Genomic DNA, 12,835 nt, shown 5'->3' on the forward strand with positions numbered 1-12,835 from the left:
TTTTACTAAGCCTGCAATTTCATGGGTGTGCAGATACTATTTCAAATTAATATTTTGTGTTTGGGTGAGATAGATGCCAATAAGTTTAATTATTTGGTCATATAAGAGTTCTGTTCTTACTTTACTGAAAAACCTCTATACTACTTATGAGGATTCCTCTCTAACCACATTCCTGCCAACACTATATTTATTCCTCTACTTTAAAAAATTCTTATAACTGATCAAACAACCATAAAACAAAAATATTGCATAATCTATAATAAATAAGATTTAACAGATAAACTGCCATAAGTAAATTGTAGATACTTAAAATTGATTAAGCAATAAAGAAAATCCTGGAGCTGTAGAGATAGCACATCTGGTAGGGTGCTCGCTTTGCACTTGCCAACCCAGGTTAGATTCTTTATATTCCATATATTCCCATATGGTCCCCTGAGCATCACCAGTAATAATGCCTGAGTACATAGAGAGGGTTCACCCCTGACCATCACTTGGTGCACCCCAAAATAAATGGAAAGAAAATCCTGATCGTTTTCCTCAAAGATGTGTTACCAAGATTAAAATCATTTGGCAGAATGACCTGACTCCACACCAGACTGTCTTCACCAGGGCACCTCAGAGTGGGGTAGTTTGAGTTTCCTTACCAGTCCCAAGCAGAACCCCAGCAGTCAAAAACCTCCAGAACCCAACCACCGCCATGCTACTCTCCACATGCTCAGACGAGCCTCACCCAAAGAGGAGCTGGCAGAAAAACCCAGATATGCGGGAAAGCATGACTGAGATCTCCAAGCCCACTTGGATCAGGACTGGATCTCCCTCCCTCGGCTCCCCAGTTTTCCAGTAGTTTGGCAGACGCATCCACAAACTGTCCCTGGTACCATGTAATCTCATCAATAGCCAAGATCCAGAGACTATAAACTAAAAGTACAAACTATAAACTATATACTATAAACTATAAACTAAAGACTATAAACTAAAGACTATAACTACACCTCTCAGAAGAGAGTGAGACAGAATTTCCTGGAGCACACAGCCGCATTCAAGTCTGCATGACCTCATACTCTAGCCCACTTAACCAAAAACAAAAGTAGCACACATTTGTTTGTTTTTAACAGACTTGCTTGCATTCTCTTATATGGACTGGAGCCATAGCACAGCAGGTAGGGCGTTTGCCTTGCATGTGGCCAACCCGGGTTCAATTCCTCCATCCCTCTTCGAGAGCCTGGCAAGCTACCAAGAGTATGCCGCCCACATGGCAAAGCCTGGCAAGCTACCGATGGTGTATTCGATATGCCAAAAAGAGTACCAACAAGTCTCACAATGGAGACGTTACTGGTGCCCGCGCGATGAGCAACGGGATGACAGTGCACAGTGACAGTGCTATATTCGCTTATATACAGGCTTAAATGAAATATTACCACCTTCACACACTTCCCTCTGATTGTGGTGGGAAGGTGCTCAGTGGTGGGGTGGGTGTTTGAGTATTATTTGTAATGAACTATTGTGAACTACTTTATGAAAATAAAATATATAAATATTGAAAAAAAACACTGAAGTCAAGAAACATTTTTCCCCTCAGAATATTTTCAATGACATTCTACTAATATGTAATGCTGTCCAATTTTATTTTCAGTAACAGATACCTAGGATTAAAAAGGAACTTATGCAATAATTATGTATAATACATAATTTTACATGTTAAATTTTAGAGTATTTTTTTACATTTTTCTCCATTTTATGTATATACTTCTTTCTCCTCTGCAGAATTATATAAAACAGATAATACTAATTTGCACTGTACTCTCACTAAGTCAATGCTTTCTTTCTCCTTAATTTGATTATTGTGAGAAATTACAAAGACCAAGTTGGTTTGATTATTACTTTTTCTAAGTTGGAACATGAGATACAATTACTTCAATTAACAATGAACTGAATAATAGATTGATAACCAGCTAGCAGATTTAATGTCCTATCCGTAACTTTTATCCGAGTAACTATCAACTATATCACTTGTTTTGCAGAATGAACTAGCTTGGAGAATAATTTGCTCTATGATCCCTCATACACAGAACAAAGCCTAATAGTCAGAAGCACTCACAAGACACGAGTCAACAGAAATTTATTCCATTTTTCCATTATTTATATAACTTTTGGATCTAAATAGATGCTGTTAAAGATCATAATTAAATTGTTAATTAAGTTTATATCCTGAAACTAGAAAGCAAATTTCCAAAATTTATTTTCCCTGTTATATTCAGCAATATTTGTTCATATTTCATTAAAGACAGTATTCTCTATGACAAACAGCTTACAATTAATTACTAAGTGACAAAACACAGAGTAATTATTTTACCTAAAAATAGCTATCAACTATTTTAATAAGCTTGCATTCAATTCTCCTTACTTTCCCAATTATGTCTTAATGAAAATGAATCTAAAAAGACTTTATATGCTAGTACTGAAAAGAGACACAGTATTAGCTTTTTTTTCTCTTTGGGTCACACTTAGCGTTACACAGGGATTACTCCTGTCTCATATTCTCAGGAATTACTCCTGGTGGTGCTCAGGGGACCATATGGAATGCTGGGAATCGAACCTGGGTTGGCCTCATGCAAGACAAATCCCCTACCCGATGCACTATCGCTCCACAGTATTAGCTTTATATTGAGTCACTTTATCTGTCACTGTCACTTCGGTCTTCTTTAATTCATCATTGTATCACTGTGATCCCGTTGCTCATCAATATGCTCGAGCGGGCACCAGTAATGTGTCCATTGTGAGACTTGTTATTACCATTTCTGGCATATCGAATACGTCATGGGGAGCTTGCCCATCTCTGCCATGTGGGCAAGATACTCTCGGTAGTTTGCCAGGCTCTACGAGAGGGTGGAGGAATCGAACCTGAGCATGTAAGGCAAATGCTCTACTGGCTGTGTTCTTGCTCCAGCATAATCATATATTTTTTTATACTACAATGAATACCAATAGTGGGCTTAGTAGCAGACACCTAATATTGATGTACACCTAGAACCTGCAAATTTTGCCTCATTTTAAAGCAGTTTTTAATATGTAATAGAGATAAGGTCATAACTAGTTAGGATAGACCTTAAATCCAATGGCTAGTGCCCTTGTATGAAAGCATGTGAAAATACAGACCCAAAAGGAAGACTGTGGTAAAAATTTGGAGTGATGCATTTACAATGAAAAGGATACCATGGACTAGAGGTCAATACCAAAAGTCTAGGAGAAATAAGGAAGGATTCTTTCCCAGAGTTATCAGAGCTTGCTATTGCTAGCACTTTGACTGCAGACTTCTGGACTCTAGAATCATAAAGAATGACTTTCTTTTGTTTCAACTAGAATATGAAACTTACCACGACAGTTCTAGCAAACTCATACATGATACAAGATATGGTGTCATATAAAGTTCAGGATTATGGTTAGCATTTAAATTTTCATAATTTGTTATTAAAACTATCCACAAGGGCTGGAGCAATAGCACAATGAGTAGGATGTTTGCCTTGCACACGGTCAACCCGGGTTCGATTCACAGCATCCCATATGGTCCCGTGAGCACAGCCTGGAGTATTTCCTGAGTGTACATCCAGGAGTAACCCCTGTGCATTTCTAGGTGTGACCCAAAAAGCAGAAAAAGAAAAAAAAACAACTTATCCACAAATTACATCTTATATGGATAGATAACAATCTTGTCACTTGTCACTTGTCTTCCTGTTGATCTTCGATTTGCTCCAGTGGGCACCAGTAACATCTCCATTTGTCCCTGTCTCGTGCTAGTGTGGCCTAATGATATCTGCTCACTCCAGGGACAGGAAGTGCCTCAAACCATTCACTCAGGGTTTTGATGAAGAAGTCTGACCATCTCGGTGGTGGGAGGCCACAGAGTCTTTTGACATCCTGTGGAATACAGTCGGTAACAACTCTAGTCCAGCGGTCGTCTCTGAATGGCATTACATGTCCAGCCCATCTGATTTTTGATGTCTTGGCAAACAAGACCTCATCCCTGATTTTTGACCATCAACGGAGGTTGGAACTCCGGATGCCTTCTCTCACTTGAGTGAGACATGATACTCCTAGCATAGCTCTTTTGATTTCTCTTTGGGATACTCAAATAGCGTTCTCATCCTGTTTGCGTAGGGCCCAGGTCTCTGAGGCCTACTCACTAGTGCAGGAAGAACAGTGGAATCGAAAAGATGTGCCCAGTGTCCGAGATCCTTTGTCCTCTTAACCACTTCTTCGACGCTCTTGAAGGCTTTCCACATTGCTTTCTGGCAGAATTTACCCTGGACTTTATACAGAAATCCAAAACCGTACGGACGCGGCTGCGTCTGTGCGACTTAACATTTATAATTGTCAGCAATGTGAAACGGTTCCTTTTGAACAGGTCTGACTTGGGGGGGAAACTCCAAATAATAACAGTAAGTTTTTGTTGAAATATTGAAGGTTATTAATGTAGCAGCCACCTCTCTGGACTGTGAATTAAGCAAAAGCCCCACGCTGGCCGACGCGGCTTGGCGAACACCATACTATGAGGCGCGGGAAGGGGGATGAGGGGGGAAAAAAAAAGGGAAAAGGAAAAAGGAAAAAAGAAGTGTTATGTACTTGTAGCAGTGGGGCTACATATCTCTTCATTTCTAGCAATGGAAAACTAATTATCAAATGCTTCCTTGGTAGTAGGTCTGTCTCTCTTGGGTGGAAACTCCAACAACTATAGTGAGTTTTGTGTTGAATTATGGAATGTAATCAAGGTAAAGAGAAAATGAAGTGAAATTCATTAGTTATACAGTAGGGGGTAGGGGTGGGGGCGGGGTGTATACTAGGGTTTTTGGTGGTGGAATATGGGCACTGGTGAAGGGATGGGTGTTTGAATATTGTATAATTGAGACATAAACCTGAGAACTTTGTAACTTTCCACATGGTGATTTAATAAAAAGTTAAGAAAAATCACACATCAGCTATATTTGAACAATTATATCCAGTGAAAACTAGTTGTCACTGAATGAGAATCACTTGCCTGACACTGAAAATTCAGAATTCAAAGTATAATATTTAGATATTACGTTATTCAGATATATTATTGTTTTTATATGAGCAAAATAGAGATGTAAATTAAAACAAGTTAAAATAGTAGAGGAAGACATGGGAAAAAAGGTGAGTCTTTTGCTGACCCCCCCCCCAGAAACTTCACCATAAACATTCAATCCTTTTATTTCTAAGGGTTTTGTTGGTTATCTCTAAAATACTAATGAATTTGTTAGTGATATTGTTACACAGTATCTCACTATAAATAAAAAAGGAATTTGATACACAAAAAAAGTGTTGAAGGCAATGAGGTATTGCCAACATTGTAAAATTAACTTTCTGTTTAATTCATGCTATAACATGTTTCTTCTATGCTTTTTCCATTTGAGTATAATCTATCTTACACAGAGCATGATTCACAAAAATAATATTCAGTGTGTATTACAAACACTAAATGATTGTACAGGCAGAGTTATTCCAATAATAAAATGCATTGTAATGAATATAAAATAGTAACATATATAAAAGACACACTTCGTCATATTGTCTTAGTAAGGGTTAGATTTCAATTATATATCAATAATTTCACAAAATATTTTTATTTTTTAGGAAATTTTACTTCAAATTTGCTGCAACTGCATTTGTAGATTATTTTTTGTTTGTTCTTTTAATTTTTTTTTAATTTTTTTAATTGACTCACCATGAGATACAGTTACAAAGTTGTTCATGATCCAATTTCAGTCATATATAGATCCAACACCAACTCTCCACCACTGTCTATTCCCCACCACCACTGACCCCAGTTTCACTCCCACCACCCCCTACCACCCCTCAGCTTTCCTCTATGGCTCTTTGGCAAGCACCTTCCTTCTTTTTTTGTCTCTATCTCTGTCTCTGTCTCTGTCTGTCATCTGTCTGTCTGTCTGTCTGTCTTTCTTTCTTCTCTCTCCCTCCCTCCTCTCCTTTTGGGTATTATGGTTTGCAATACAGATGCTGAGAGGTTATTATGTTTGTTCCTTTACCTACTTTCATCATACAGTTCTTATTCAGAGTGATCATTTCCAACTATCTTTGTCTTAGTGGTCTCTTCTCTATCCTAATTGTAGATTTATTCTAATTACTAAATAACATTACAAAACCGGTATTTTTCAATGTTTATTTTCAAGTTTTCAATTCTTGGGTTTAAAATAAAAATTTAGGTTCTGGAGTATTTCATACCGGAGTAACCCACATAGCAACTTAGGTTGTGTGATTCATTGCTTTTAGTCCATGAGCATTATTTCTTCCTGGAGAAGCTTATGTTCTCCCGTAAACACATTACCTTTCCTTTCTCCCTTTTTAATTCAATTTATTTACTTCAAAAAGAAATTGTTACACCCTAAAATAGATATTAGAGAAATCATGTCAAGAAACCTCTGTATTTTGGCTCTCATTCTTGCCTATACTATAGCCCTTCTCAAATACAAAATAGTTCCTAGGGCAAAACTTCATCTTAGCTGAGCTACAGTGTAGTAGGACATTTTTAAGCACAGACTTTATATGGAACTCAGTTTAAAATTAACTAAGCATGCTATTAATATCCGAAAGCTGCAGTAGGAGATATATATATATGTATATATACATATATATATGTGTATATGTATATATATATAGCCTCACTCAAAGAGAAAATCACCCATACCCAAAATTCAGCCTGATCCTGTCTTATTGAAAAGAAAAAAAAACACCTAGAAAGCTCGATCCTCTTCCAATCAACTCTTGCCAAATGAAGGGGAACTTACCAAGGTATTTTAAGCACTCCCACTTCTGTAAAACTTAATGGAATTTCTAGTTGAGTTCATCTCTCCAGGATAGCTCCAACTATGTCATCCGGTGACCAGATCAGACTCTGACAAAGCGAATCAAACTATTGTTGTGAATCCATTGTGAAATTTCTCTTTAAGAAAACCCAAGACTAAAATAAAAGTTATATGTCTGTTATCTTTGAGCATGTCTTTATAGGTGGTCAGCAAAAGCAAAAGCCTAGCAATTTATTTTCAGCAGGCTCATTAGAATGTAAAAAGAAAACAAACAACAACAAAACAGAAACAAAATCATAAGATATGGCCATTCTTTTCTTGTTTACAAACACTCTGCTCTCCATAAAATGGGAAAAGCTTTTTTCCTTCAGACCCTACTGTTTTTAAAATGTTGCCTAATCTATCTAATTTCTTTTTCAGACTGAAACTCTGAAACCCAATAAACCCAATAAACTGGGCCCCATTAGTACTAAGTTAGCATGAAATTTCACACCCTTACATAGCCATGGCCTGCTTTCTTTTAGCAGCATAAAGAACTAACATAAGAAGAACCTTCACCTCAGTGCCCCTTAAAAATTTAAGGAAGTGAAATCCTGAGAGAGGAAATGTTACAGACAGGGAAATAAGTAGTACTCTGATAATGAGTTTTGGGGAAATAACAAAACTTTAAGTAAAAACTGCCCAGTTCTGAAACAGCTCAAGGGTATGAAAGGAACACATACCTTTGAAATGCAAATGTTGAACTCTATGGAGAGACAGAATCTGAACCATCACCCAGAGAAGGGCCAACTCTCTGAAAAAGAGAGGTTATAGGAGAATCTAAAAGCATATATGCCCCAATAAGCATATAAAAGGATCTCTGAGCATTACCAGATGTGAACAAAATACAAAAACGAAAGAATATGAAAGAACCATTGGGGCCCTAGCAATAGAACAGCCCTATGGTGGCTGGTATATGACCAATTAGTAAGGCCTGGTTAGACCCCTGGCACTCCATAGGGTCCCCAGAGCACAGCCAGGAGTGATACCTGATTATGGAACCAGAAGTAAGCACTGAGCACTTCTGGGTGTGCCCTCCACCCCCCAAAAATAAAACACAAATAAAAGAATGTGAAAGGACCATCAAGAGTTCAAGGCTTTCTTTGTAAAAACACCCAGCTTAGCTTTTATAGACAGAGAAATCCAGGTCAAGACAATCTGGAGAAATTGAATTTAACATTCTCTTTTTCCACTCTGGAGAAGTCCTGCTGTCTCTTGAAAATGTTTCGCTCTTGCTCTCCTCCTCACATTCCTCTAGGTGACTTTTTTTTTCAATTAAAAAAAATTACTGCAAAAAAAAAAAAGGGGGGGGGAAACCTGTTTCATTTGGTAAAATGCTTTGCTTTGAAAACTAACACTAAGTGAAAATATTAGCTAGTCCCTTGACTAAATATTTTCTGATACAATACTTTCAGTGGCAAAGGGAAAAGTCACCCAACCATCCATCCATATACACATGTGTATATCCCTATAGATACAGACATATATACTAAGATGTTGAAATCTGCTCTGAAGATTTATTGTACATTTATTCACATTATCCATCAGCACATATTCAAATACTTATAAATTTGGGGGCCCAACTGAAAAAATCATATTAAAAGAAGTCACTGAACTACAATAAGTATAGCTAGCTATCATCTCCCCTTTACTGCTCTCTCTACATATGACTTTTTCACATAGAGTTAGAACTTCTTGTTAGAAATCAGATTACGGTAAATGAATCTGATTCTATGCTAATAAGTGTTCCTGGACAAATGAACATTTAAGTTTACATAGAAGAAATAGACTAAAGAAGGGCATATTTTTAAAACAATAGGTTCAGACTGTATTTCTAAACAATAAGTCTCTGAAGAAAGACCAGCTTAAGGCTGAGAACACAGAAAGCACATATATGATTAATACCATCTGTTTCCTCGGTGTAAACCAGAAAAGAATAGCAAAGGTTAGCATGAGTGTATGAGCTTGTGTATGTTTTCCTGATATTTAGTGCAAAACATATACTATTAAAAAGGTACTGCATTAATGTCAAATAATTCTTGCACAAAAGCTTTGTTACTAGTGTACAGGTACTAAGAAAAACTTCGTTAATGGCAGGGACTGGAGAGACAGTAGAGTGAGTGAGGCGCTTGCCTAGAATAAAGTTCTATCCCCCGCATCCCTTATCATCTGAGCATCTCCAGAAGTGAGCATAACTGAGTGTAGTTAAATCATAAAATTAAATTAAATTAAATTAAATGTAATGGAATGGAATTGAAACATTTTATAAAATATTTCCTGATAAAAAATAAATTGGCAATGTCTGTTTGAAGAAGATTTTTTCCCTAAAATGCTTGGAATGGTAACAAAAGAAATTGTTTTGTGGTATAATTTTAAAGACTAAGAGATTAGTACACAAACAGGGTTCATACAATTTAAACCCTCTTAGCTAATAAGCTCTAATATCTAAGAATTCTCTCACATATAGAACACACCAAATTCTGCTGCTTCTTCCTTTTTACTCTCAGGAAACAAATGAGTTATATGAAAGGTGTTTTTCCACATATGTGTCAATTTTATGTAGACAAAGGTAATCTGAAGCCATTTCCTATTAAACTAGCTAGTTGTTGAGAAATATCAACACCAAACTCTAACATCTAACACACAAAAAATTCAAAATAATCACAAAATATTTATAAATATTCATATTTATGGGCTGGAGTAGTAGTACAGCGGGGAGGGCATTTGCCTTGCACGTGGCTGACCCGGGTTCGATTTCTCCATCCCTCTCGGAGAGCCCAGCAAGCTACCAAGAGTAACTCGCGCCATTGGCAGAGCCTGGCAAGCTACCCATGGCGTATTCTATATGCCAAAAACAGTAACAACAAGTCTCACAATGGAGATGTTACTGGTGCCCGCTCAAGCAAATCAATGAGCAAGGGGATGACAATGACAGTGACAGTGAATATTTTACAGTTATCTCCAACATTGGGCTGGAGCGATAGCACGATAGACACAGTGTTTGCCTTGCATGAGGCCTACCTGGGGTTGATTCTTCTGTCTCTTTCAGAGAGTATCTCACCTGCACAGCAGAATCTGGCAAGCTACCTGTGCGTATTCGATATGCCAAAAACAGTAACAAGTCTCACAATGGAGACATTACTGGTGCCTGCTCGAGCAAATCAATGAGCGACTGGATGACAGTGATACAGTGATCTCCAACATTATATAAGTCTAGAGCACAAACATAATTTTGATGCTTGAACAACAAACAAATCTGCCATCTTTTTATGTGAGCTCATTCTTAATAAACCACAGGGATCAGGGTGACTGCTAACTTCTAGACAGTATTATGTATTCCTATTGACCATTATGACAAAAAGGTTTTAAAAGTTGAGAGAATTCATCTTTATCAGATTCAATGGAAATCCCACACAGCACTTCTTCTTAAATTCCATTTACCAGATCATAGTATTTGTATCACAGCTGCAAAATATACCAGAAATAGGACAATTTTTAGTTGGATACATTACTGCCTCAAAATTAAGGTTCAGTTAATGAGGGAAAAGATGGGGACTATATACTAGGTGATAAGTAGTTTAGTCTATTCAATTTAAAATCTACTTCCTTTTTTCCCCAGAGTGTATACTTTTCATGTCTCTTGTACTGTAATACTAATGTGTTAAAATCAACAAATTATGAGTTGAAGTACTGTGAATCATTTCTGATATTTTTAGGGAATAATTATCCTCTACACCAGAGGTTCCACATTCCCTGAAAAATTTACCTTTTAAAAAAAAATTGATTCACTGAGATACAGTTACAAGCTTTCATGTTTTGATTACAATCACACAATGATCAAACACCCATCCCTTCACCTGTGCACATTCCCCACCACCAATCTCCCCAGTGTATCTCCCACCTTTCCCACTCTCCCCCTGTCTCCATGGTGGACAATATTCCCCATACTCTCTCTCTACTTTTGGGCATTATGGTTTGCAATGCAGATACTGAGAGATCATCATGTTTGGTCCTTTATCTAGTTTTGGCACACAAATTTACCTTTTTAAAATAAACATTGTTCTACATAAACTAAAGCAGAAAAAAATCAGAAATGTTCTCAATGAACTATTACAAACATGAAAATAATACTACTTATGTTTTAATTATTATACATGTGAGGCTTATTTATAAAGCTATTAATACCTAAACTAACACCAAAGTGTCTTACATTTTATAATGTAAATGATGATGATTTTTAGAATTTAGTGACCAAAATTATTTATTTTAAAATGACAGAAATATACCAAGCTGACTGTACCAATAAAACTAAGGTCAGTGGTCATCTAAACAATACAGTGTTTAGAACCTGAAAGAACAAAAATTGCATCTGTTTGCTGATTTAAAATGTGGATAATTTTTAAAGTAATTACCTTAGGAACCAAGATGAAATCTTTAATGTGTATCAGGAAACATCATATTTAAAGTTAGCATAACTGGCCAGAGAGCTCATTGAACTGAGAACAACTTGTATGAGGGAAGCCAGAGGTTGATCCCTTGCATAACAGGGAAGCCAGAGGTTGATCCCTTGCATAACAGGGAAACCAAAGTTTGATCCCTTACACAATTATTGCAAGAAATAATACCTGAACACAGAGGTAGACATTGCTTCTGAATACTACTAGGTATCTCCCCACACACAAAAATTATTAAGTCAGTATATCATCTGATTGAACAAATATCATTATTAAATTGAGTTATCTTAAATTAACTATCCTTATCTAATTTTATATCACCAAATAATGTCTGGAGGACACATGAACACAGGAAGAATACATATTTATATATGCATTTAATTGTCCATGTATGTGCACATATATGCATGTATTCATGTATATTTAATTATATACTGTATAGATGATAATGTATTTAACTCTAGTCACATAATTTTATTTAAAAATATAAATTTTTTGCATATATATTGCTCTTTAATTGTGGGGGAAGACAGAGACTAAGTTAAGCATTACATTATTAGAACAACAGGATTTGTTTTGTTAAAATAAAGTAAAGTGAGATCATTTTAAGAACCTATTTTGCTTCTTATGGTACATTAGCTCAAAATACTAATGGCATGAAATGCAGATTATGAAAATCTATTTAACATTTAATGCTGACCGATGCTTTTTGAAAGCTTGATTGGTTAGTATAAATTCTCTAAAATTTTCAGTCTACCTATCAACCATTAAAAATCCATATGTTCTATTTTTATTCTCATCTTAATAAGGTGTAGTATTAATAACCATCTGGGGTTAATATTTCCCAGAGATGATTCAGATCATCAACTTTTATAAACAGTTCATTAATTCTCTGGAAGTGTATTATGTTTTGATTGGTGTTGCTTAAATAGCTTATAAGCTCTTTTACAGTCTCTTTTATTTCATAAGTAAATATCTATTCCTCCTACCTTTAAGCTTCAATTGAAGTGAAAAAGAAAGTAATGATAAAATGAACTGAACTGCCCAAATTACAATCATTAAAATAAGGGCAATGGTATAAACTTTTCTACCTATACTCAAGACGGGTGATGAATGAGAACACAGTTCAAGTTTAAAACCTGTTAATCTCCTTGGAGACCCTGTGCCACCTGGAAAAGCGCCCCCTGCGTCCCGTGCCCGCCCGCGGCAGCGGGACAGCTCGGAGCACCCCCTCCCCGCCGGGCAGGTCCCAGTCATTCGCCCACCGCGCCTGATCCCGCCCTCCCGTGTCCGACAGGTATATTGGCTCTTTCCCTTGGAGACCCTGTGCCACCTGGAAAAGCGCCCCCTGCGTCCCGTGCCCGCCCGCGGCAGCGGGACAGCTCGGAGCACCCCCTCCCCGCCGGGCAGGTCCCAGTCATTCGCCCACCGCGCCTGATCCCGCCCTCCCGTGTCCGACAGGTATATTGGCTCTTTCCCTTGGAGACCCTGTGCCACCTGGAA

General features: G+C 37.1%; 1 protein-coding gene and 1 long non-coding RNA gene across 2 annotated transcripts in view; both read right to left on the bottom strand.

Moving 5' to 3' along the window:
* Window positions 1-12,835, bottom strand: part of EPHA6 (EPH receptor A6) — a 970,410-nt gene that overhangs the window by 856,532 nt on the left and 101,043 nt on the right.
* On the bottom strand, window positions 2,103-6,930 carry LOC129402479 (uncharacterized). Its single transcript, XR_008628671.1, has 2 exons — window positions 6,822-6,930; window positions 2,103-4,544 (listed from the first exon to the last, which is right to left on the bottom strand). It is a non-coding gene; the product is annotated as an uncharacterized LOC129402479 (long non-coding RNA).

Source organism: Sorex araneus, chromosome 2 (genome assembly GCF_027595985.1).
Source record: "Sorex araneus isolate mSorAra2 chromosome 2, mSorAra2.pri, whole genome shotgun sequence".
In the NCBI taxonomy this organism is placed as follows: domain Eukaryota; kingdom Metazoa; phylum Chordata; class Mammalia; order Eulipotyphla; family Soricidae; genus Sorex; species Sorex araneus.